At 38.8% G+C, this 27,431-nt stretch overlaps 1 protein-coding gene across 2 annotated transcripts in view; it reads right to left on the bottom strand.

Annotated features, from left to right (window-relative positions):
- Positions 1 to 27,431, bottom strand: part of LOC143059732 (uncharacterized) — a 37,793-nt gene extending 10,362 nt beyond the window's left edge. Inside the window, exon 1 of one of the 2 annotated variants that reach the window (XM_076233276.1) lies at positions 27,198 to 27,431. The gene's annotated coding sequence lies outside the window, so the exon portion shown is untranslated. Of the gene's footprint in view, positions 1 to 26,458; positions 26,561 to 27,197 lie in introns of those variants that run through there. The other variant, XM_076233277.1, reaches the window with a different exon arrangement.

Here is a 27,431-nt window from a genome sequence, read left to right as displayed (position 1 = left end):
TCACAAATTCGAAAATGAACTATTGCCGGCTGGCCCAATGAAGAGATTCTCCACGTGGGCAATGATACCAGAGGAAGAGGTACTTATAGCCTTAAAAATGGCTCTAAGCACTTGTACCCTAGACCCGTACGAGTTTGTCAGTAGAGGGTTAAAAGGGGGATATGGTATTCCGGTTTACAACGAATTTGAACTGAACTATTGCCGGCTGGCCAAACTAAGAGATTCTCCACATCGACCATCATACCAGAGGTAGAGGTTGGTATTGCCTATAAAATGGCCCAGAGCACTTATGCCCTAGACCCGTACGAGTTAGTCTGGAAAGGATAAGGAGGGGGTACCCAAGTATATCACAAATTCGAAATGAATTATTGCCGGCTGGCCAAACGAAGAGATTGTCCCCGTAGGCAATGATACCAGAGGAAGAGGTATTTATTGACTTTAAAATAACCTATAGCACTTGAACCCTAGACCCGTACGAGTAAGTAAGTAGAGGGTTAAAAGTTGGGATATGGGATACCGGTTTACAACAAATTCGAACTGAACTATTGCCGGCTGGCCAAACGAAGAGATTCTCCACGTGGGCAATGATACCAGAGGAAGAACTACTTATTGCCTTTAAAATAGCCCATAGCACTTGTACCCTAGACCCGTACGAGTTTGTCTGGAAAGGATAAGGAAGGGGTACCCAAGTATATCACAAATTCGAAATGAATTATTGCCGGCTGGCCAAACGAAGAGATTGTCCCCGTAGGCAATGATACCAGAGGAAGAGATATTTATTGACTTTAAAATAACCTATAGCATTTGAACCCTAGACCCGTACGAGTAAGTAAGTAGAGGGTTAAAAGGGGGGATATGGTATTCCGGTTTACAACGATTTGGAACTGAACTATTGCCGGCTGGCCAAACTAAGAGATTCTCCACATCGACCATCATACCAGAGGTAGAGGTTGGTATTGCCTATAAAATGGCTCAAAGCACTTATGCCCTAGACCCGTACGAGTTAGTCAGGAAAGGATAAGGGGGGTACCCTGGTATATCACAAATTCGAAAATGAACTATTGCCGGCTGGCCAAACGAAGAGATTCTCCACGTGGGCAATGATACCAGAGTAAGAGGTACTTATTGCTTTTAAAATGGCCCATAGCACTTGTACCTTAGACCCGTACGAGTTTGTTAGTAGAAGGTTAAAAGGGGGGATATGGTATTCCGGTCAACAACGAATTCGAACTGAACTATTGCCGGCTGGCCAAACTAAAAGATTCTACATCGACCATTATACCAGAGGTAGAGGTTGGTACTGCCTCTAAAATGGCCGATAGCACTTATGCCCTAGACCCGTACGAGTTAGTCAGGAAAGGATACCCAAGTATATCACAAATTCAAAATGAATTATTGCCGGCTGGCCAAACGAAGAGATTGTCCCCGTAGGCAATATTAATGATACCAGAGGAAGAGGTACTTATTGACTTTAAAATTACCCATAGCACTTATACCCTAGACCCGTGTGAGTAAGTAAGTAGAGGGTTAAAAGTGGGGATATGGGATACCGGTTTACAACAAATTCGAACTGAACTATTGCCGGCTGGCCAAGCTAAGAGATTCTCCACATCGACAATTATACCAGAGGTAGAAGTTGATATTGACTCTAAAATGACCCATAAAACTTATGCCCTAGACCCGTACGAGTCAGTCAGCAAAGGGAAAGGGGTTTATTGAACTGTTGCCGACTAGCAAAACTAAAAGATTCTCCACTAGGGCCACGATAACAGGGACAAAGGTAGTTATTACCTTTAAAATGGATAAAAGCACTGATGCCTTAGACCCGTAAGATTTTTCAGAAGAGGGTTAAAAATGGAAATTAACTATTGTTGACTGGCCATACTAAGAGATTCTCCACGTTAGCCATTATTGGTTAACCTATCGCGGGAGCATAACGTCCGATTTATTGTACTTGTCCATTGCCGACGTCGTACTGTCAGTGACTTCGCCTTGGAATACGAATATGTATATTTAATGTACTGGCTGAACAGTTGTTGTAGTACATATTGCCTTAACTATCATCTTTATTTATGATACCGTGACCCGGATCTCGAAAAAATGAAATCAGTCAGATCGGAGAACAGAAGACAGAAGTGCTGTTACCAGACTATTCCGAAATAGAATTACCGGAGAAATAATATCTCGGAAATACGTTGTGTGTCGCTTTCTCAAAGTCGCTTGCTACAGTAATCCTTAGAGTTTTCCGAAACGTGTTTATCCCAATTCAATCCACTTTTCCATAGATCCTGTATGAGCTTCTTTGTTCGTATTGTGACCGGGCTAAGTATTCTAAGTGGATCGTATTTTTTCGAAGAATTTTCAAAATCTCACTTTTTGTTACAATGTCTAGTATTGGAATATCACATTTAGTCCGGCGGCCACAAGTATATTTCAGACGAGTTGTGCACATCCTGATATAAGCATGAACATTGGCATAGACCTTCATGAAATATTACTCTTTTATTTCAGATAAGAAGGCATTTGAAAAAAATGTCTCACTGCCGGTTAAATAAAAAATGGCGGACATCATACTTTAATCGGCCCAATATAGAAGACTAGTACTGTGGATTCATTTATTTTCGTGGGTACCAATTTTCGTGGATTCAGGGAAACTTACATATTCGTGGATATTTAATTTCGTGGTTTTACCGAAGTCTGCATACTAGTACAAGCCTTTGTAAAATTTGTCATTCGTTGAACATCAAATTTCGTGGTTTGCCTGTACCAACGAAATCCACGAGAAATTGGTATCCCACGAATAATAATGAATCCACAGTATGTGAAAAGGATCTATCAGCATGCTGCTATAATAATATTTGGTACAAACCTTTGTTATGTAATACTTTTGGATATATTATATAGATAAAATGTCTCTAAAAACCCTACTTTCGGTAGAATCCAATATGGCGGACATTGACTAAAATAAGCTTATTTTTTAGGGAGGGGGATTGAAATGTGTTTTAACGTATTGTTACTATCATTAAATTGTACAGGAACATTTCTTTGATGCTTCCAAGGGATACAATGTATAAGATATATGTCTTAAAAATCCTTTCTTCCGGTAATATTCAAAATAGAGGACATAAATATGTCATTTTTTTATTTTGATATTTATCTTTTTTTTTAAATGTGAAGAAAGTGGGGTTTTTTTTTGTGGTGGTCATCAACTTTAGGCTTTAATTTATCCTCTAAACCACTTATCATATTCTGTAGTTAATATTTAAATACAAAGTTAACACTTCCGGTAAAAAAAAACCAATATGGCGTAAATGTCAAAGATGAGTCCTCACACCATATGTTCGATGTAGAGCTTTGGATAGATTGATTTAATCAAAATAAAATCACTTAAGTACTAAACCTTTTAAAAATTACCACTATTTGGCAAAAAAAACTTGTAAATTCCAAGTTACCACCACATGCACACGACGCAGGGCACGGGAGACTTGATTTTCCTCATAAAAACAACCGCGACAACCTTTCTGAGCTTACATCCACAATGTGCAAGCTTCTGACAACATGATGAGCCCTCAGAAAGAGTTTTTTAAAAGTGATCCTCTTTGTCCCGTCGTCATCCATTAGCGCCTGGACTTGGAAGCATACGAGCCAATTTCAGGCTCGTCCCCTAAACACGTGTCTTAGTATATTGTACATTTTACATGCTGGAAAAGACTAGACTAAGTTGATAACCTCAATTAACCTACCCTTTTGCGTAAATAGATATTTCTTGCTTTGTTAACCATGCTAACCCCATATGATTATTTTTTGCTATCTTACAGTAAACACCGGTGATTTAGGCGGATCAATTATCATTCTTTAAGTTCAAGTCACATCTTCAAATGCTATCAATGTCTCCCAAACAGTCTTTTTCCCCCTTTTCAAGAAAACAGAGAACCGTATCACAATCGGAAAATGGATCACAATATTTATGTGTGATCCCTAATCGCGAGTGCATTTGGAAGGTCATTTATATATATTTATCCAAAGCTTTTCCTCCTCTTAAACACAATCCATAGTTCGTCTACCCCTATGTCACGGAATAGCGAAACAGTAATGACAACTTCATCAGTAACAACTGTTCGAATAACGACTTGTTTAATTTCGTGTTTCACTGCATCAGACACATGCACCATGATTCTAGTGTCAGCCTTTTAATACATATGTATTAATATTGTGTTTAACTTGAAACGCATCACGGCGGTAAAGATAGAATATCCTGAATATGTGTTGCTACAACTGTCATATGCATCCAAGACTTTATCATAATAGTTTCATGCTTTTTAAGATAAGGGCATAATACCCTATCAGAATACTCGTTATGAAACAACTTGAAACTGTAACAGTGGATGAATGCATATATAGACAATACTGGTAGTTTGAATGCTGCCACAAGAAAAAAGAAATACACTTAGGGGTAAGAGAATACAAAGATGAATCCAGAGTCGAAACAAATCTCAAAATTGGTAAAGTTTTCTGAGAGATGACGACATTAAGAAAGAACTTTTTAGTTTTTATTCACAGGCGCTTGCTCAATAGATTTTGAGGAAGAGTTAGTTGTAGCAACAAATGATCAGGATGTTTTGTGTTATTCACCACATGATGGTGTTTCAAGTTTAGCCCCATGTTAAAATGAATAGGCTTATACTATAGAATCAATACACAAAAAAAAACATGTGTCTGATGCAGTGATTCACAGACTTAACTGACTCATGACTTGAACAGTCGATACTGATGCTGCTGTCATTGCTGTGTCATTATTCCTTGACATGGGGGCAGATGAACTTTGGCTTGTATTTGGAAGTGGAAAAAGCCTTAGATATAATCTATCCGTGACCTTTCAAGTGCACGTTTACTTGAAAGGGAACTTCGTTGGGGGGGGGGGGGGGGCAAGGGGGGTCCCAATAACAGCAAAACAGCAAATTGATTTGGCTCATAACAGATAACAAGGAATTAAAATGAACAAAAACAGATAACAAGGAATTAAAATGGACAAAAACAGATAACAGTAAATAAAATATTAAAATAATATCGGTCTTTGACAAATCAGTATTTCTTATTACGGATATAATCCTTTGTAATGCATTCCATTTTTTATGACTATGTTTTTAGTATTAATTTATGTATCTAGAATGTGTTTAAATTACTACTCAATATATTATAATATTTTTTATACGCTCGTTTACGGAACGTATTATGGTATACTGTTGTCCGTCTGTTGTCAACATGTCGGACATTAACTCAAAAACTCTTTAACCATTTGCATTAAACTTTGGGAAATTGTTTATATCTATTGACGTGAGCTCCCTTTTTTTTTTTTTTTTTTTTTTTTTTTTTTATATATAAATTTTAGATTTTAAGTTTCTGGGTAATGGGTTATTATTCAATAAAATTGGTGGTTTTTTTTTCCAGTTTTCTGATAATATCTCAAAAATGCTTTCACAAAGCAAGGAATTTTGGTGAATTGTTTATATCTATTAACATGAGGTAACTTTCAATTTTTATAAATTTTAGATTTTACGTTTTCAGCAGTTCTCATGAAACGTTGGTGTATTGTTTATATATATTGACTGAAGCTCCCTTTGTTGCTAATCAAAAAAGTGACCTAAAAGAGTTTGAATATTCTGACTTTTTCTAAATGACCATTTAATGAGGTGTGTGAATTTTTCTTAATAAAACTATGAGGCAAAGTGGTATATAGGGTAGAAAAATCAAAAGCACCAATTATAAGCATGCAATTTATCAAGTACAATGTACTTTGAACGAATTTTGACACTCTAAAAGCCATTTATTCCACTATTTTCAAAGGCCTTATTTGAACAATTTTTTATCAGCTGAGGTTTTTGATTATACCAAGTGTACTAGTAAGTAGAATACATAGTTTAGTAGGGAAACAATGGCTTGAAACGAAATAAATCTTTGTTTGTAATGAGTTATGTGCAGCTTCGGACCCAAGAACATGGTTGGAACATTCATTGTACAATGCATTTGGTTCTGCTTTGAAAAGAATTACAGAGCTGAGTCTATGTACCATATTATATAAAAGGTTTAGTGGTTGTTAGGACCTAATCCTTAATTGAGATCCTTGTCAGATATTCCTGGCCATATGTTTTCCTTTTTGTCATATTAAGAATTGTTTTAATTTAATATGTTCGTACGGAAATCAAGGAACATTATTCCCATACAAAAAATTAAGATAATTCTAAATACCATTCATAAAAAAAATGGAATTTATTACAAAGGATAATCATAAGATATACTTGAATTGTCCTGGACCTCACTTCTGTGATGGGTATGTGTTAATGGCATCCTTCTCTGAATACGGGACAAACATATTAGTAGTGGTAGACCCCAATGGCCGAGGTTCTTCAATTTATACGGAATATTGACTGTCAAAAAAAAATGCTAACATTCCAATTTTCAATAACAGTTAACAGCAAATACATTATCACAATAACAGATAACAAAAAAACTAAAAGCCCAATAACAGCTAACAAAGAATAAGACAATAACAGCTAACAGCAAATATATTTTCAAAATAACAGATAACAAAGAATTAAATTGCCCCATAACAGCATAACAGTTAAACCCCTTGCCCCCCCTCTTCGTTGTTGACATGGATGGCGTTTGAAGATGTGACTTAATGATTTAGAATGATGATTGATCAGCCAACATCACCAGATATGGATTTGATAATGTCATTGATAAAACGATACGTGGTTTTGTAGTAAGATCGAACAAACTGATCAGATGGGGTTTACGAAGCAAGAAAACATGTTTTTGAAAGTGGAAAGACTTATTGATGATATTTGAACGACTCGGTCTAATGTTTTTCATCATGTAAAACGTTCAATATACCATGACGGGTGTGGATGAGTTACAAGCTTGAGATTTGGTTTCTATGCTTACTATTCCAGACGCTTATAATGGCGGGGAAAATATGAAACATTGGAACCCCTTTGGACAACTCTTTGTGAGGCCTCTTCACCTTATCAGGAGCTTGTACATTATTGATGTAAAAACCAATACCGCCGCTGTCTTAGTAAATGAGGAAAATCAGTTTTCCGATTGTGAATATTTGCGGCCATAAATGATCTGTACTTTTAAAGATGTTTTAGTATTACAGTGATTTTATCTTTATTTTCATCAATCTATCCAAATAAAAGCTCTATTTCGAAGATATGGACTGAGGACTCATCTTTGAAATTTACTCCAAATTGGTTTTATATACCGGAAGTGTTAGCTTTGTATTTAATCATTATCTATAGAATACAATAGGTGGTTAAGAAGATAACTTAAAGCCAAAACCAAATGGTAACTGACCAGCACAAAAAAACCAGTTTTTTTACATTTTGAAATTAAGTTGAATATTAAAGTAAAATAATGATGTTTCATGTCCGCCAGTTTGACTATAACCGGAAGTAAAGCTTTTAAAGACATATGTCTTATGTATTTGTATCCATTAGCAGCATCAAAGAAAGGTTCATGAACAATTTAATGCTAGTAGCAATACCCTCCTTTAAAAATAAGCTTATTTTAGTACAATGTCCGCCATGTCGGATTTTACCGAAAGTAGGGTTTTAAAAGACTTCTAATCTATATAAAATATCCAAAAGTAGTACATAACAAAGGTTTGTTCCAAATATTATTATATCAGCATGATAAAAACCGCTTTTCACACACTTACACTAGCCTCTGATATTTGGATGATTTAAGTATGATGTCGGCCATTTAAGATTTTTACCGGATGGGAGACATTTTTTTCAAATGCCTCCTTATCTTGAATAAAAGAGTAACAGCTGAGCTGAGTCTATGCCAAATTTTATTCCTGTAGCATGATTTGCACAATTTTTCACAAAGCGGCCGTATTAATTTCTGGTACATCAGATCATCGAATCAGCTATTCCATAACATACCAAGTACTTTTGTGTTTTGTCCGCATATATTAGTACTTTTTCCGTTTTAGCTAGCTTACGTTTATCCACACGGTTTGACGTCCAGGATCGTAGATAGAATCCAGTTTCCTCCATCATTGATCTCCCTTCCTTATGGTCAGCCCACCCTCGTTCTGTAAACTTAACAGAATGTTGTCCACATACAAATCAGTCATTCAAACTTTGCGAATTATGCGATGTCGACAAATGCAGTCGTAAACAATTTTGATAGGCATAGTGCTTGATTCCTTCTGTACAGGATGATAAGGAATGTAGTGATAGTTTTCTTAAGTTCATCTGTTTCATCTACCTTCTCTATGAATCCTCTTCGTTCCTGTTCTTGTATAATGTTCCCGTACTTCTTTAACATATCTGAGTTTTGAGTAAGTCTTTGAAGGACGTTTTCTGTCCTTCTGTTCGTGACTGCTTAATTTATAGGCAATTCATCACGTTTTCAAGGTAACATAGCGGAATATTTGTTTTCTCAGAACTCAATTAATCTGTCCCGATAGACTTAAATATATGCATTGTCGTCTTCGTCTACCTCCCTACTATTTATTCCTATTGAATCTAAATTCCAAAATCTCTACAGATTGAATTCTTTAACTTTGTGTGATACTAGAACATTACACATACTAGTCTTCGACGTGTTTGTTTTCTTACCGTATGTAAGTACCGAAAGCATTTATCCGATATTGGATTTCACGGCGGTCGGATCGTTTACACGGACTATATAATCGTTAACAATGTCCCCGTAGTGATATGCGCCTACCAGCAACGATATTTCGAATGAATCGTGCTTTGTCACCGTGTGCGCTATCTTTAAACCACGCAAATAACCGTTCTGTGTATCAATATTACGTATGTGATTCTGTATAGGCATGCCGATCATCTGTACTATCAGTACTTTGATTGACAATACGTGTCCTACATCGGTTTTCAGATAGATTGTTGACTTTTCTATGTGTCTCACGTTTTTCTCTGCACCTCCAAATGCCGATTAATATATTATTTATGTTCCCGCTATCTGTAAATTTAGTTAAGTTTTGCGTTTCAAAAGATGTTTGCCCTCCTTCGTCAAAAAGAATATCCGTATCGATAAAGAACTGATTTGAGCCTACTTGTGCCACGGCAGTTTTCAAAAGTACATTCGATTGCAATTCTGTCCGTTGAGAATACAAAATAGTAGTATTATGTTCCGTATCATCAATGTCATTCACGAGTTGAACGTTGGGCGAATTCGAAGATAGTGGGTTTAACGTGCATTACATTAGTTTGTGTGGTGTTTCTCATTACAATGTGCGTTTAGATTTACATTCGTTTAGTCTGTGTATACCAAGGTAGTTAAAGATAACAAATTTGTTCATACGGCATTATGTGTCGGCTGTTTTACTGCAATGAGTTGGTGGATGTATTTTGTGACAGTAAACGCTAGGTCTAGTCTCAATATTCTTGTAAGATTTAGATTTCACCAATTTTGGATGTCGACTCTTTTGTCCTGTGTCCGGTATAACGATATCGTCTAATATGCTTTCAGGGAGGTCCGTTATACCAACGTTTTTGTTCTATGTCCTCGCGCGAGATATTTTCTGACTTCAACGGGTAATTTGTTGACAATAATGGGAAGAAGTAGTGTGCCGTATGTTTCATGTGTCTTACCCAAAGTTTCTAGACCTTGACGCTACCTCCAATTTGATCGTAAAAAACTTCGTAAGCTTGTTTACTGATTTATAGGCGAAGGAAATTCTAAATCTAGTGCTTCGTGTTCTACTTCTTGAGCTTTCAAGCAGTTACACTTTTGTATATTTGTAAGTAACTAGTTAAGATGTACGGACGACTCACATGAGTCCCAGAAGGTTTGCCATTCTGAAATCGTGCCTTCGAAAGTTGGAAGCGTAAGTTTTGGTACGTTACTCTGATTAAAAGTTGCAGGAAATGTACTTTATTGCGTGTTGATTGTGAGAATGGCTTGGGCAAACTGGTTTTCAAACGACAGTGCGTTGTGTAGGTTTGCTATGTTTTGCGTTGAAACAAACGGTATAGTTTTAGTTCTAGTACTTTAGTATTTGATTCAATGTGACGGGACTGCAGGATTTTGGACATTTGTATGAACTTACGTACGTGTCAAATCAAGGTTATTATATTAACCGAAAATTCATCTGAATGAAATAATCTAATTTACCACATCTTCCGGTTCCGTTAACTTTAGAATTTGTTCATTCAAGTCCTAAAACAATGTTTGTGTTTGCACAAGTTTTCCTAGTGTTGTAATGACTTCTACTTGATCGATTTTTGTATTCTCCTTTGTTTCATCTAATCTTCGGTATACCTTGAACTACACGTACTTTGCGACTGACTATCTGAACAACGGAACCGAAATTACGTTAGTGATTGCGAAAAGCAGATTAGCGCAAGTGAAAACCCTTACATAACCGCAACTAGAACTTATGGCCGCAGTTATTGGAACTAGACTAGCTTTTCATGTAAATTCGACCTTCTAATGTAAAAACGTGGCTTTCTGGTCGGATAGCTGTAAAGTATTGCACTGGTTAAATCATCGAAACTGTTTAAACGATTTATTGTGAATCGAGCGCGAGGAATAACAAAATCTACAAAATCAACATTAATGGAGATATTGCCCAAAAGAATGCAACCCAACCAATCTCTTAACACGAGGAATTGACGTCGATCAATACATCGATAGTGTCCTTTAAAAAAAGACAGAATTAGTTAACGGTATTGACAATTACAGAAAAAAACGAAGACGAGGAATTTCTAAACAATGAAGTTCATACTGATCACTATGATATCAGTAACGTTATAGACAATTGGAAATATTGAAATTTTCAGGAAAGTGATTTGAGTAACTGCTTACGTTCAGCGGTTCATATTTAACTACCAAGATACCGATATACCAAACATCTGAGATAAAAACACAAGGCAATATCCTAGCACTAGACAATTGTGACTTTTCATAGATGACGGTAGCTTTTTGAGATGCAATGGAAGGATTCACAGCGGAATCATTTTAGAGAATACCAAATTTCGGTATTTATTACCTGCGAATCATTTACTTACCAAACTGATAGTGACAGACGCACACGAGCGTTAACTTAATTCGGACTCAATGCTACGCTTACCTACGTATTACAATCGTATTGGGTACCGATACTTAGACAATATGTTAAGGAGTAATTGATCAAGTTTTCGCTGTTGTTAATCATTGTAATGTTACGTAAGTGTCACGTGTTGACATTAGAGTCAAAATAGATATACATACATTCTATTCACTTTTGTTATTGTTAGCTATATAGTTGTCCGATGTAACCTCTTAACGATATTGGTGTCAAGTGAACCTCTTAACGATATTGGTGTCAAGTGACCAGGATGAATTTACAGCTGAAATCGATACTAGCAGGACATAGTAGTGCCGTCTCCGGAATATTCCAGAAATTCGACGAAAAATGGGGAGAGCGGCACAAAACTTGTTGATTCCAATAACCTTCGAAACAGAAATCTTTAACTCTGATGATTATTTATTTAATTTAGAAAAAAAATACAGCCAATAGCAAAATTTATCAACATCAAACATCAACGCTAAACACAAATGCCACAAGTTCGCATCATCACGCAAACGTACATGAATGCATAATTTTACATACCTTCATACAAGAGCTTACGTTATTTTTTACGACAAAATTGAAACATATGTACGTGGTTTAGAATCCCTTGGTCAGACAGAGAATACTTATGACCCATTATTGGTCCCTATCATATTGAAAAAGTTACCGGGGACGTACGCATAAATCTTACAAGACACCATGAATCAAATAGTTGGCAATTAAATGAACTACTACATATACTATCTCAAGAACTCAACATTATGGAGAGAGGCAATTCCTCTGATCATACGGAAACTTAAACCACTACAGCAGCATTTCACACCAATGCAAAGGTACGTACAAAATAAATCAACACAAATAAACGTAAAATCATGTGTACTTTTGTAACGAATCACATGTTCCCGTTAATTGCACTAAGATAATTGATCAAACAGCAAATATTTCTGTTGTTAAACAGCATCGTTTATGTTTTAACTGTCTTTGACCCCCAATATAGCTGATTGCAAATCACACAAAAGTTGCAGGAAATGTAAAATAAAGCAGCATACTAGTTTATGCAAAGACGAGGTTAAAAAGATGAAAAACAGAGTAACACTAATGAATATATTACTAGTAACACAATTCAGTAAACACAACACAACGCGAAGAAAACGGGTACAGTTCTTCACTCACAGACACAGACTAAAAACTGTCGTAGCGCAAGTAAGTTCGGGCATTCAATGTACCTACACAAACACATTATTTAACAAGGGCGCACAGATGCCCTCATCACAGAAAAATAAGCTACAGAGCTTGATTTGACAATTACCAGACAGAAGACCATAAACTTGTCAGGATTTTGTGACACAAATGATGGCACAGACAACGGCAAATTACCTATCAACGTTTTGATTGTACCAGAAATAGCTGTACCAATGAAGACTTATGTACGTAATATAACAAATGTAAAGTATTTGTTTGGCTTGAAATTAGACCACCCGGTCTCACATGACCCAATGGTTGGAGATTCTCTATTGAATTATATCTAATTCGATTATTACTGGTCAATTGTCGATGATAGAATAGTATGAGGAACAGGACCTACTACCGTCAAGTCGGAAATCCGTTACCTTCTGTCCGGCACAATCAATTGAATACCTGCAAATCCAGATCACACACTTACGTCAATGATGAACATATTAGAAGGTCACAAAGTTGAAGAGTAAAACTTTTATAATGGAGAAATTTATGGAAGTTGAAGCTGCTAGTATAAATAATAGTGACAACAAATCTGAAAACAGACAATTCCAAGATGTATATAAATCAAATGGTAGAGGTTACCATATGGAAACATAAAGATATGTTGATAAGTTACCTTTTAAGGAGGAACACCACACCTTACTAGACAACAGAAGTATTGAATAACGGAGAACAGAAAATGTCATTAAGCGTCTTAATCGTGAACTTACACTTTTACAGAAAAACGGAAAAATTATTAATGAACAAGAAAAACGTAGATTTATCGAGAGAGTTGATGAACGATCAGCCAAAACAATTGTTCATTCCATACCGCACCATCATTTCCGTAAAAAGTCGTCAACCACGCCAATCAGAATTGTATTTGACTGTAGCTGCAAACCTTCACCTATTAATCTAAGCTTAAATGATTGTTTGATGGATCTTTGGCCAAACTTTAATGATTTAACCGGAATTTTTCTCCGATTTAGAATGCACAAATACGCCGTCTCGACAGGTATAGAAAAGCCTTACTTATTATGGGCTGGATGAAGAGGATCGTGATGTTACCAGATTCTCTTATGCGTAGTAACCCGGATGACCCAAATAGTCAACTAACCGCAAACAGATTCAAGTCAGTATAATTTGGAGCAACTTTCTCTCCGTTTATCCTAAATGCTGTTATACGTAAACATTTGACTGCAATTCAACAGACTGGACAGCAATGTTAAAGAAATACTTTTATGTTGACAATATTATATCGAGCTTTAATTAACAAAGAGCTTTGTTAGACTTCTTCCATGCATCACGTTTAGTATTTGTAAATGATTTGTATGATGCGAGAGCATAAGAAATTGAACATTTATCAAAATCATCATGTAACCGAGAAGCTTAATCCTTATGGAACGATTTTGTTCGGTGGATGGTGGGAGAGATTGAGAGGAATAACGAAAAACTGCATTAAACGAGCACATATGGACAATAAAACACTCAACACGATAATGACTGAAGTAGAACGTTTACTCAGTGATCGCCCACTAACATACGTTTCATCGGATCAAACGCGGACGACGAACCCCTTACTCCGTCACATTTATTATATTGAAAACGGACCAAGACGCTACCGTATAACGGCCTTAAAGACTGTAGTTTACAACCAGGAACCAAAGACACTACGCATGAACCAGTAACTGGCTAGACAATCGAAGTTTCTTTCATTAATTCTTAAAAAACTACATAAAAAGATGGAAGCAGGAATACATAAATTCGCTTAGGAAATATTACCGATACACAGATCGAAACACATAGAACATTAACGTCGGAAATATGTAGTTCAGATTCAGGACTATGTATCTAGAGTAAATTGGACTTTGGCGATCAGTGACAAATTTTTTTACGGCAAAGATGGACTTACACGATCAGCCATAATTCGAACAAAAACTGGTTTGATATCTAGACCAATCATCAAACTTGAATTCTTTGGAACTTGAAAATATAGCAGCTCAGAGTGAGGAAAAGACGAAAATAAAAACATAGACTAACATGTGTTAAATATAAATCGTGAAAAGTAAAATGATAACGTGTGATTAGCATATGGACATTAAAATGAATTTAAACCGTGGGCTGTTAAATATTTTACATATAAACTTTAAAATTTTACTAGTAATTTATTTTATTAGAACTTTAATAATTAATGTTGTGATCACTTTCATTTATTTTAAAGTAATTCATGTGCGGCCCAAGTATGTTAAGAGCAAAATCACAAACGCAACGTTCTCGCTGCCCATATTCATTGTAACATGTGTGACATGTTGACATTAGAGCTTGAATAGAAAGAATTATTCACACGAGTCATTATATCAGAGGGAGAGGTATCCATTGCCTCAAAAATGACAAAAATCTTTAATGCCCTAGACTCGTATGACTTAGCCAGGAAAGGATAAGGTTGGTACCTTTATATATCACAAAGTCGAAATGAACTATTGCTAGCTGGCCAAACCAAGACATTTTCCACATGGGTCATGACACAAGAGGTATATGTAGTAGTTGTATAATGGCCCATAGTTCTTATGTCCTAGACCCGTACGAGTTTGTCAGGAGGGGATAACAAGGGTTGTGGTACTCCGATTCATCACGAAGTCGAAAAAAAACTATTGCCGGATGGCCAAATTAAGAAATTCTCCACGTGGGTCATTATATCAGAGGAAGAAATAGGAATTGCCTCTAAAATGACCCATACTACTATACCCTAGACCGTACGACCTAGTCAGCAAAGAGAAAGATGGGCACCTTTATATATCTCAAAGTCGAATTGAACTATTGACGACTTGTCAAACTAAAAGATTCTCCTCGTGGACCATGATACAGAGGTCAAGGTACTAATTACCTTTAAAATGACCAGCAAGTAAAAGTATGTTTGAATATTTTGATATACAAGAGTACTTCCCTTACCCTTTTCCTACCAATACGTACGGATCTATGGTATACGATACATGGGCCTTTTTAGAGAAAACACCTACGCTAATCTTTTTGTTAGCCCACAAGGAGAAACTCTTAGTTTGGTCTTTGTGATATACAAGAGTACTTCCCTTTGCTGTTCAACAGGTACGGGTCTAGGACATAAGAACCATGGGTAATTTTCGAGGCAACATTATTCCATACATCTGATATGTTTGACAACGCAATCAGGGTTAGTGCTATGGCCCATCTTAAAGGCAATGGCTACCTCTACCTCTGCTAATATGGTCCACGTTTAGATTATCTTAGTCGGTCAGCTGGCAAAATTTCATTTTGACTTCGTTGTACACCGGGATACTATATCCCCCTTTAAACCGTCTGCTGACAAATTTGCACAGGTCTAGGGCATGATTGTTATAGGCCATTTTAGAGGAAATGCCTACCTCTACCACTGGTATAATGGCCCACGTGGAGAATCTCTTAGTTTGGCCAGCCGGCAATAGTTCAGTTCGAATTCGTTGTATCCGGGATACCATATCCCCCCTTTGAACCCTCTACTGACAAACTCGTACGGGTCTAGGGTATAATTTTCATGGGCCATTTTAAAGGCAATAAGTACCTCTTCCTCTGGTACCATTGCCCACGTGGAGAATCTCTTCGTTTGGCCAGCCGGCAATAGTTCATTTTCGAATTTGTGATAAACCAGGGTACCCCCTTATCCTTTCCTGACTAACTCGTACGGGTCTAGGGTACAAGTGCTCTGGGCCATTTTAAAGGCAATAAGTACGTCTTCCTCTGGTATCATTGCCCACGTGGAGAATCTCTTTGTTTGGCCAGCCGGCAATAGTTCATTTTCGAATTTGTGATATACCAGGGTACCCCCTTTATCCTTTCCTGACTAACTCGTACGGGTCTAGAGCATAAGTGCTATCGGCCATTTTATAGGCAATACCAACCTCTACCTCTGGTATGATGGTTGATGTGGAGAATCTCTTAGTTTGGCCAGCCGGCAATAGTTCAGTTCGAATTCGTTGTAAACCGGAATACCATATCCCCCCTTTTAACCCTCTACTGACAAACTCGTACGGCTCTAGGGTACAAGTGCTATGGGCCATTTTAAAGGCAATAAGTACTTCTTCCTCTGGTATCATTGCCCACGTGGAGAATCTCTTCGTTTGGCCAGCCGGTTGTAGTTCATTTTCGAATTTGTGATATACCAGGGTACCCCCCTTATCCTTTCAAGACTAACTCGTACGGGTCTAGGGCATAAGTGCTATGGGCCATTTATAGGCCATACCAACCTCTAGCTCTGGTATGATGGTCGATGTGGTGAATCTCTTATTTTGGCCAGCCGACAATAGTTCAGTTCGAATTCGTTGTAAACCGGAATACCATATCCCCTTTTAACCCTCTACTGACAAACTCGTATGGGTCTAGGGTACCAGTGCTATGGGCCATTTTAAAGGCAATAAGTACCTTTTCCTCTGGTATCATTGCCCATTTGGAGAATCTCTTCGTTTGGCCAGCCGGCAATAGTTCATTTTCGAATTTGTGATAAACCAGGGTACCCCCTTATCCTTTCCTGACTAACTCGTACGGGTCTAGGGCATAAGTGCTATGAGCCATTTTATAGGCAATACCAACCTCTACCTCTAGTATGATGGTTGATGTGGAGAATCTCTTAGTTTGGCCAGCCGGCAATAGTTCAGTTCGAATTCGTTTTAAACCGGAATACCATATCCCCCTTTTAACCCTCTACTGACAAACTCGTACGGGTCTAGGGTACAAGTGCTATGGGCCATTTTAAAGGCAATTAGTACCTCTTCCTCTGGTATCATTGCCCACGTGGAGAATCTCTTCGTTTGGCCAGCCGGCAATAGTTCATTTTCGAATTTGTGATATACAAGGGTACCCCCTTATCCTTTCCAGACTAATTCGTACGGGTCTAGAGCATAAGTGCTCTGAGCCATTTTATAGACAATACCAACCTCTACCTCTGGTATGATGGTCAATGTGGAGAATCTCTTAGTTTGGCCAGCCGGCAATAGTTCAGTTCGAATTCGTTGTAAACCGGAATACCATATCCCCCCTTTTAGCCTTCTACTGACAAACTCGTACGAGTCTAGGGTACAAGTGCTATGAGCCATTTTAAAGGTAATAAGTACCTCTTCCTCTGGTATCATTGCCCACGTGGAGAATCTTTTCGTTTGGCCAGACGGCAATAGTTCATTTTCGAATTTGTGATATACCAGGGTACCCCACTTATACTTTCCTGACTAACTCGTACGGGTCTAGGGCATTAGTGCTATGAGCCATTTTATAGGCAATACCAACCTCTACCTCTGGTATGATGGTTGATGTGTAGAATCTCTTAGTTTGGCCAGGCGGCAATAGTTCAGTTCGAATTCGTTGTAAACCGGAATACCATATCCCCCCTTCTAACCCTCTACTGACAAACTCGTACGGGTCTAGGGTACAAGTGCTATGGGCCATTTTAAAGGCAATAAGTACCTCTTCCTCTGGTGTCATTGCCCACGTGGAGAATCTCTTCGTTTGGCCAGCCGGCAATAGTTCATTTTAGACTTTGTGATATAACAGGAGACCCCCCTTATCCTTTCCAGACTAACTCGTACGGATCTAGGGCATAAGTGCTCTGGGCCATTTTATAGGCAATACCAACCTCTACTTCTGGTATGATGGTCGATGTGGAGAATCTCTTAGTTTGTCCAGCCGGCAATAGTTCAGTTCGAATTCGTTGTAAACCAGAATACCATATCCCCCCTTTTAACCCTCTACTGACAAACTCGTACGGGTCTAGGGTGCAAGTGCTCAGAGCCATTTTTATGGTAATAAGTACCTCTTCCTCTGGTATCATTGCCCACTTGGAGAATCTCTTCATTTGGCCAGCCGGCAATAGTTCATTTTCGAATTTGTGATATAACAGGGTACCCCCCTTATCCTTTCCAGACTAACTCGTACGGGTCTAGGGCATAAGTGCTCTGGGCCATTTTATAGGCAATACCAACCTCTACCTCTGGTATGATGGTCGATGTGGAGAATCTCTTAGTTTGGCCAGCCGGCAATAGTTCAGTTCGTATTCGTTGTAAACCGGAATACCATATCCCCCTTTTAGCCTTCTACTGACAAACTCGTGCGGGTCTAGGGTACAAATGCTATTGGCCATTTTAAAGACAATAAGTACATCTTTCTCTGGTATCATTGCCCACGTGGAGAATCTCTTCGTTTGGCCAGCCGGCAATAGTTCATATTACAATTTGTGATATACCAAGGTACCCCCCTTATCCTTTCCAGACTTACTCGTACGGGTCTAGGGCATAAGTGCTCTGAGTCATTTTATAGGCAATACCAACCTCTACCTCTGGTATGATGGTCGATGTGGAGAATATCTTAGTTTGGTCAGCCGGCAATAGTTCATTTTAGAATTTGTGATATACCAGGGTACCCTCCTTATCCTTTCCAGACTAACTCGTACGGGTCTAGGGCATAAGTGCTCTGGGCCATTTTATAGGCAATACCAACCTCTACCTCTGGTATGATGGTCGATGTGGAGAATCTCTTAGTTTGGCCAGCCGGCAATAGTTTAGTTCGAATTCGTTGTAAACCAGAATACCATATCCCCCCTTTTAACCTTCTACTGACAAACTCGTACGGGTCTAGGGTACAAGTGCTATAGTCCATTTAAAGGCAATAAGTACTTCTTCCTCTGGTATCATTGCCCACGTGGATAATCTCTTCGTTTGGCCAACCGGCAATAGTTCATTTTCGAATTTGTGATATACCAGGGTACCCCCCTAATCCTTTCCAGACTAACTCGTACGGGTCTAGGGCATAAGTGCTCTGGGCCATTTTATAGGCAATACCAACCTCTACCTCTGGTATGATGGTCGATGTGGAGAATCTCTTAGTTTGGCCAGCCGGCAATAGTTCAGTTCGAATTCGTTGTAAACCGGAATACCATATCCTCCCTTTTAACCCTCTACTGACAAACTCGTACGGGTCTAGGGTACAAGTGCTATGGGCCATTTTAAGGGCAATAAGTACCTCTTCCTCTGGTATCATTGCCCACGTGGAGAATCTCTTCGTTTGGCCAGCCGGCAATAGTTCATTTTCGAATTTGTGATATACAAGGGTACCCCCCTTATCCTTTCCTGACTAACTCGTACGGGTCTAGGGCATAAGTGCTCTGGGCCATTTTATAGGCAATACCAACCTCTACCTCTGGTATGATGGTTGATGTGGAGAATCTCTTAGTTTGGCCAGCCGGCAAAAGTTCAGTTCGAATTCGTTGTAAACCGGAATACCATATCCCCCCTTTTAGCCTTCTACTGACAAACTCGTACGGGTCTAGGGTACAAATGCTATGGGCCATTTTAAAGGCAATAAGTACATCTTCCTCTGGTATAATTGCCCACGTGGATAATCTCTACGTTTGGCCAGCCGGCAATAGTTCATTTTAGAATTTGTGATATACCAGGGTACCCCCTTATCCTTTCGGGACTTACTCGTACGGGTCTAGGGCATAAGTGCTCTGAACCATTTTAGAGGCAATACTAACCTCTACCTCTGGTATAATGGTCGATGTGGAGAATCTCTTAGTTTGGCCAGCCGGCAATAGTTCAGTTCGAATTCGTTGTATCCGGGATACCATATCCCCCCTTTGAACCCTCTACTGACAAACTCGTACGGGTCTAGGGTATAAGTGCTATGGGCCATTTTAAGGGCAATAAGTACCTCTTCCTCTGGTATCATTGCCCACGTGGAGAATCTCTTCGTTTGGCCAGCCGGCAATAGTTCATTTTCGAATTTGTGATATACCAGGGTACCCCCCTTATCCTTTTCTGACTAACTCGTACGGGTCTAGGGCATAAGTGCTATGGGCCATTTTAGAGGCAATACCAACCTCTACCTCTTGTATAATGGTCGATGTGGAGAATCTCTTAGTTTGGCCAGCCGGCAATAGTTCAGTTCGTATTCGTTGTAAACCGGAATACCATATCTCCCCTTTTAACCCTCTACTGACAAACTCGTACGGGTCTAGGGTACAAATGCTCTGGGCCATTTTAAAGACAATAAGTACATCTTTCTCTGGTATCATTGCCCAAGTGGAGAATCTCCTCGTTTGGCCAGCCGGCAATAGTTCATATTAGAATTTGTGATATACCAGGGTACCCCCCTTATCCTTTCCAGACTTACTCGTACGGGTCTAGGGCATAAGTGCTCTGAGTTATTTTATAGGCAATACCAACCTCTACCTCTGGTATGATGGTCGATGTGGAGAATATCTTAGTTTGGTCAGCCGGCAATAGTTCATTTTAGAATTTGTGATATACCAGGGTACCCCCCTTATCCTTTCCAGACTAACTCGTACGGGTCTAGGGCATAAGTGCTCTGGGCCATTTTATAGGCAATACCAATCATTGCCCACGTGGATAATCTCTTCGTTTGGCCAGCCGGCAAAAGTTCATTTTCGAATTTGTGATATACCAGGGTACCCCCCTTATCCTTTCCTGACTAACTCGTACGGGTCTAGGGCATAAGTGCTCAGAGCCATTTTATAGGCAATACAAACCTCTACCTCTGGTATGATGGTTGATGTGGAGAATCTCTTAGTTTGGCCAGCCGGCAATAGTTCAGTTCGAATTCGTTTTAAACCGGAATACCATATCCCCCATTTTAACCCTCTACTGACAAACTCGTACGGGTCTAGGGAACAAGTGCTATGGGCCATTTTAAAGGCAATAAGTACCTCTTCCTCTGGTATCATTGCCTACGTGGAGAGTCTCTTCGTTTGGCCAGCCGGCAATAGTTCATTTTAGAATTTGTGATATACCAGGGTATCCCCCTTATCCTTTCCAGACTAACTCGTACGGGTCTAGGGCATAAGTGCTATCGGCCATTTTATAGGCAATACCAACCTGTACCTCTGGTATGATGGTCGATGTGGAGAATCTCTTAGTTTGGCCAGCCGGCAATAGTTCAGTTCGAATTAGTTGTAAACCGGAATACCATATCCCCCCTTTTAACCCTCTACTGACAAACTCGTACGGGTCTAGGGTACAAGTGCTATGGGCCATTTTAAAGGCAATAAGTACCTCTTCCTCTGGTATCATTGCCCACGTGGAGAATCTCTTCGTTTGGCCAGCCGGCAATAGTTCATTTTCGAATTTGTGATATACAAGGGTACCCCCCTTATCCTTTCCTGGCTAACTCGTACGGGTCTAGGGCATAAGTGCTATGAGCCATTTTATAGGCAATACCAACCTCTACCTCTGGTATGATGGTCGATGTGGAGAATCTCTTAGTTTGGCCAGCCGGCAATAGTTCAGTTCGAATTCGTTGTAAACCGGAATACCATATCCCCCCTTTTAGCCTTCTACTGACAAACTCGTACGGGTCTAGGGTACAAATGCTATGGGCCATTTTAAAGGCAATAAGTACATCTTCCTCTGGTATAATTGCCCACGTGGATAATCTCCTCGTTTGGCCAAACCGGCAATAGTTCATTTTAGAATTTGTGATATACCAGGGTACCCCCTAATCCTTTCCAGACTTACTCGTACGGGTCTAGGGCATAAGTGCTCTGAGCCATTTTATAGGCAATACCAACTGCTACCTCTGGTATGATGGTCGATATGGAGAATACCTTAGTTTGGTCAGCCGGCAATAGTTCATTTTAGAATTTGTGATATACCAGGGTACCCTCCTTATCCTTTCCAGACTAACTCGTACGGGTCTAGGGCATAAGTGCTCTGGGCCATTTTATAGGCCATACCAACCTCTACCTCTGGTATGATGGTCGATGTGGAGAATCTCTTAGTTTTGCCAGCCGGCAATAGTTCATTTCGAATTCGTTGTAAACCAGAATACCATATCCCCCCTTTTAACCTTCTACTGACAAACTCGTACGGGTCTAGGGTACAAGTGCTATGGGCCATTTTAAAGGCAATAAGTACCTCTTCCTCTGGTATCATTGCCCACGTGGAGAATCTCTTCGTTTGGCCAGCCGGCAATAGTTAATTTTCGAATTTGTGATATACCAGGGTACCCCCCTTATCCTTTTCTGACTAACTCGTACGGGTCTAGGGCATAAGTGCTATGGACCATTTTAGAGGCAATACCAACCTCTACCTCTGGTATAATGGTCGATGTGGAGAATCTCTTAGTTTGGCCAGCCGGCAATAGTTCAGTTCGAATTCGTTGTATCCGGGATACCATATCCCCCCTTTGAACCCTCTACTGACAAACTCGTACGGGTCTAGGGTATAAGTGCTATGGGCCATTTTAAGGGCAATAAGTACCTCTTCCTCTGGTATCATTGCCCACGTGGAGAATCTCTTCGTTTGGCCAGCCGGCAATAATTCATTTTCGAATTTGTGATATACCAGGGTACCCCCCTTATCCTTTTCTGACTAACTCGTACGGGTCTAGGGCATAAGTGCTATGGGCCATTTTAGAGGCAATACCAACCTCTACCTCTGGTATAATGGTCGATGTGGAGAATCTCTTAGTTTGGCCAGCCGGCAATAGTTCAGTTCGAATTCGTTGTATCCGGGATACCATATCCCCCTTTGAACCCTCTACTGACAAACTCGTACGGGTCTAGGGTATAAGTGCTATGAGCAATTTTAAAGGCAATAAGTACCTCTTCTTCTGGTATCATTGCCCACGTGGAGAATCTCTTCGTTTGGCCAGCCGGCAATAGTTCATTTTCGAATTTGTGATATACCAGGGTACCCCCCTTATCCTTTTCTGACTAACTCGTACGGGTCTAGGGCATAAGTGCTCTGGACCATTTTAGAGGCAATACCAACCTCTACCTCTGGTATAATGGTCGATGTGGAGAATCTCTTAGTTTGGCCAGCCGGCAATAGTTCAGTTCGAATTCGTTGTATCCGGGATACCATATCCCCCCTTTGAACCCTCTACTGACAAACTCGTACGGGTCTAGGGTATAAGTGCTATGAGCAATTTTAAAGGCAATAAGTACCTCTTCCTCTGGTATCATTGCCCACGTGGAGAATCTCTTCGTTTGGCCAGCCGGCAATAGTTCATTTTCGAATTTGTGATATACCAGGGTACCCCCCTTATCCTTTTCTGACTAACTCGTACGGGTCTAGGGCATAAGTGCTATGGACCATTTTAGAGGCAATACCAACCTCTACCTCTGGTATAATGGTCGATGTGGAGAATCTCTTAGTTTGGCCAGCCGGCAATAGTTCAGTTCGAATTCGTTGTATCCGGGATACCATATCCCCCTTTGAACCCTCTACTGACAAACTCGTACGGGTCTAGGGTATAAGTGCTATGGGCCATTTTAAAGGCAATAAGTACCTCTTTCTCTGGTATCATTGCCCACGTGGTGAAGCTCTTCGTTTGGCAAGCCGGCAATAGTTCATTTTCGAATTTGTGATATACCAGGGTACCCCCCTTATCCTTTTCTGACTAACTCGTACGGGTCTAGGGCATAAGTGCTATAGGCCATTTTAGAGGCAATACCAACCTCTACCTCTGGTATAATGGTCGATGTGGAGAATCTCTTAGTTTGGCCAGCCGGCAATAGTTCAGTTCGAATTCATTGTATCCGGGATACCATACCCCCCCTTTGAACCCTCAACTGACAAACTCGTACGGGTCTAGGGTATAAGTGTTATGAGTCATTTTAAAGGCAATAAGTACCTCTTCCTCTGGTATCATTGCCCACGTGGAGAATCTTTTCGTTTGGCCAGCCGGCAATAGTTCATTTTCGAATTTGTGATATACCAGGGTACCCCCCTTATCCTTTTCTGACTAACTCGTACGGGTCTAGGGCATAAGTGCTATGGACCATTTTAGAGGCAATACCAACCTCTACCTCTGGTATTATGGTCGATGTGGAGAATCTCTTAGTTTGGCCAGCCGGCAATAGTTCAGTTCGAATTCGTTGTATCCGGGACACCATATCCCCCTTTGAACCCTCTACTGACAAACTCGTACGGGTCTAGGGTATAAGTGCTATGGGCCATTTTAAAGGCAATAAGTACCTCTTCCTCTGGTATCATTGCCCACGTGGAGAATCTCTTTATTTGGCCAGCCGGCAATAGTTCATTTTCGAATTTGTGATATACCAGGGTACCCCCCTTATCCTTTCCAGACTAACTCGTACGGGTCTAGGGCATAAGTGCTCTGGGCCATTTTATAGGCAATACCAACCTCTACCTCTGGTATGATGGTCGATGTGGAGAATCTCTTAGTTTGGCCAGCCGGCAATAGTTCAGTTCGAATTCGTTGTAAACCGGAATACCATATCCCCCCTTTTAACCCTCTACTGACAAACTCGTACGGGTCTAGGGTACAAGTGCTTAGAGCCATTTTAAAGGCAATAAGTACCTCTTCCTCTGGTATTATTGCCCACGTGGAGAATCTCTTCGTTTGGCCAGCCGGCAATAGTTATTTCGAATTTGTGATATACCAGTGTACCCCCCCCCCCACCCCCTTATCCTTTCCTGACTAACTCGTACGGGTTTAGGGTATAAGTGCTATGGGCCATTTTAAAGGCAATGATATAAATTGTTAATGTTAAGATTAATGACTGAGATTGGTCTCCGTAATTTTGAAGAATTATATGTTATTGAAATAGTACTTGACAGTTTTTATTTTTCTGTTGTTTTTATTTCTGCAATTAACTATGTTTCTATTTTTTCTGATCTGTTTAAATAGAAAATACTGTCTGTATTGTATGTTTTAGTTTCATGATTGAACTATATTTGTAGACAACGAACAACGAACAAATTATGGAATGCCCAGATGACCATCAATTCTCTGTAATTCCTAAATTTCTATACTAGTATTCAATCATTTTTTTTTATTTATTGTAGCTTACATTAATTCAATAATCACAAAATTTTAATAAGAACTGTTCTTTACTTTATTTGTTTGTTGTAATGTCCCATTAAATTTCTATATTTAATTATATTTATTTCAACTTGTTATTGCTTCAGTTTACATTATTTCTCTTATCACAGAATGTTAAAAGACCATTACTTTGTTTTATATTTATGGAAGCATTTGCATTGTTTTTATTACATTTACAATGTTATTTAAAGACGCAGACCTAGAAGTCCTTGAAGAAGACCAAAAGTTAATTTAGTAAACGCGGACCTCGAAGAAGACACCCATTGACATGCCTGTTTGAAGTAATATCACATATAAATAGGAACGTTATTTAATCATAGTTATCGTTCATAGTTTCTAACAACACTTCTTCGAACGCAAGTCATCTCATGAATATTATTGCCGGCTCATGAATATTATTGAAGGCTGGCCTCATGAATATTAACGCCGGCTGCTATCGACGGCTAGATCCACACTAGTACATTTGTTAGATCTAATGTTATACAATTATAACAAGTATAGGACACATACAGAATACGAATAATGTAAAATGAATAGTCTCTTCATGTTTTTCATCCATTCTCATTGCTAATGTAAATATAAAGAGATGTAGAAGATTTCCAAAGAGACAACTGTCCATCAAAGTTTTTTTTTTTTTCAAATAACGTGGACGTAAGCAGTTATAGACAACCGAACCTTTAACAATGAGACAAAACAATAACTTATAGTAGGCTTTATAACCACCAACGTGAAAAATATGAAATAATCAAAACGAGAAGCTACCGGCTTAATTTACAACAAAACATGCACTTTATCATGTTTACGGAAAACAAATAATTATAACAGACATTTAAATACAGAATCCGGACTTGTTACAGGCACTTACACGGAATGTGGCGAGGTTAAACATGTTTGTGATCGCCCAAACCTCTCCATAACACGAGACAGTGGTGGTACAATACAATATAAAAACAATCTAAAAATCAAAAATGTTATAACTCCTCAGATCGATACAAAGCAGTAAAAATATGTAACGAAAACATAAACCGAACGTAGCAGTGTATATATACCTATATAACCCACAGAAAACATAAAGTACAGATCTAATTGTACCAATAGTTAATAATAACTAGTTTTAAGAGTTAGACAATAACAATTAATGAAGAAAAGAAACATATATCATTGACTTATCATAGATTACTCTATATTCTGCTGCTTAAACTTGTCTGACGACCATGTGCACCACACTGGACACGTTTTTGAATATACTTTGTAACTTATAATCGTAGCTAGACTCCTTACCGTCTCACACCGCCATTAGATTAATAAATACAATCCATTCTTCAACATCGTGTTTGTTCCGTAAATGTAAGATGAAGCAATTGAAATTACTTAATTTAGTAGAAGATTTTTCTGAAAGTTTAAAGAAAGTTGTCACTGAGCTACTTCAGTTGATATCTGAGAATTATGTACAAATATCACGGTATTAACCCGTTCAAACTCTAAATGTGCTATACAAAGTTAGGTCTACGTACAGAAAAGAGGACAAATACCTAGCGATTAGTGAGTTCTTAGATCGGAAGTTTAAGATTAAAAAGAATATTATTATTAAACAAATCAACACAATAAACGCTTTCCATTGCAGATCAAATTATTTTGGTGTATATATTTAACCAGTTTTGAATATTATATATCAATTTTGAAACCTAAATGTTTTACACCTATTGCACCTGTTCCGAGGAAGAGCTGACTTGAAAGTGTACGTGAGGAGGGGAGCTAAACTTGTTTAGATTGACAATGACTAAAACCATATATCTTTAGTTTAATACTCAGATAGTTAGATAGTTTCCTTCTTCGGTTTCATTTTTGTATTACGAATACTAAGTATTTCAATAATTTTCCAAGAGAGTTGGGGAGGTAAAACATAATTTGATTTTACCACTTTTAAAATACCACAGCCTCCCCTCCCCTTGCCTACAGCCTCCGTTATAAAAAAAAGGTTTCCCCAAAATTCGTAAATGATTTTATTTTTAAGACTTACCTGTTTTACACCTATTTCACCTGTTCTGATTTATCCTTTAATGACACTTTATCAGAACATCAATTGAATCAATAACTGAGAGATTGTGTCACGATTTTAGGTCTGACAATAATTTCCCATCTCAAAATTCCTCTGACGTTAAAATGATCTTAAGATTTATAAAATCTAGCAGCCTAAATCACGTGATCTAATCCGTTGAAAGCTGTACTAATACCGTTCAATTTCATATTAAAT

This window comes from Mytilus galloprovincialis, chromosome 14 (assembly GCF_965363235.1).
Source record: "Mytilus galloprovincialis chromosome 14, xbMytGall1.hap1.1, whole genome shotgun sequence".
Lineage (NCBI taxonomy): Eukaryota > Metazoa > Mollusca > Bivalvia > Mytilida > Mytilidae > Mytilus > Mytilus galloprovincialis.
This window is presented reverse-complemented; position numbering and strand designations above follow the sequence as displayed.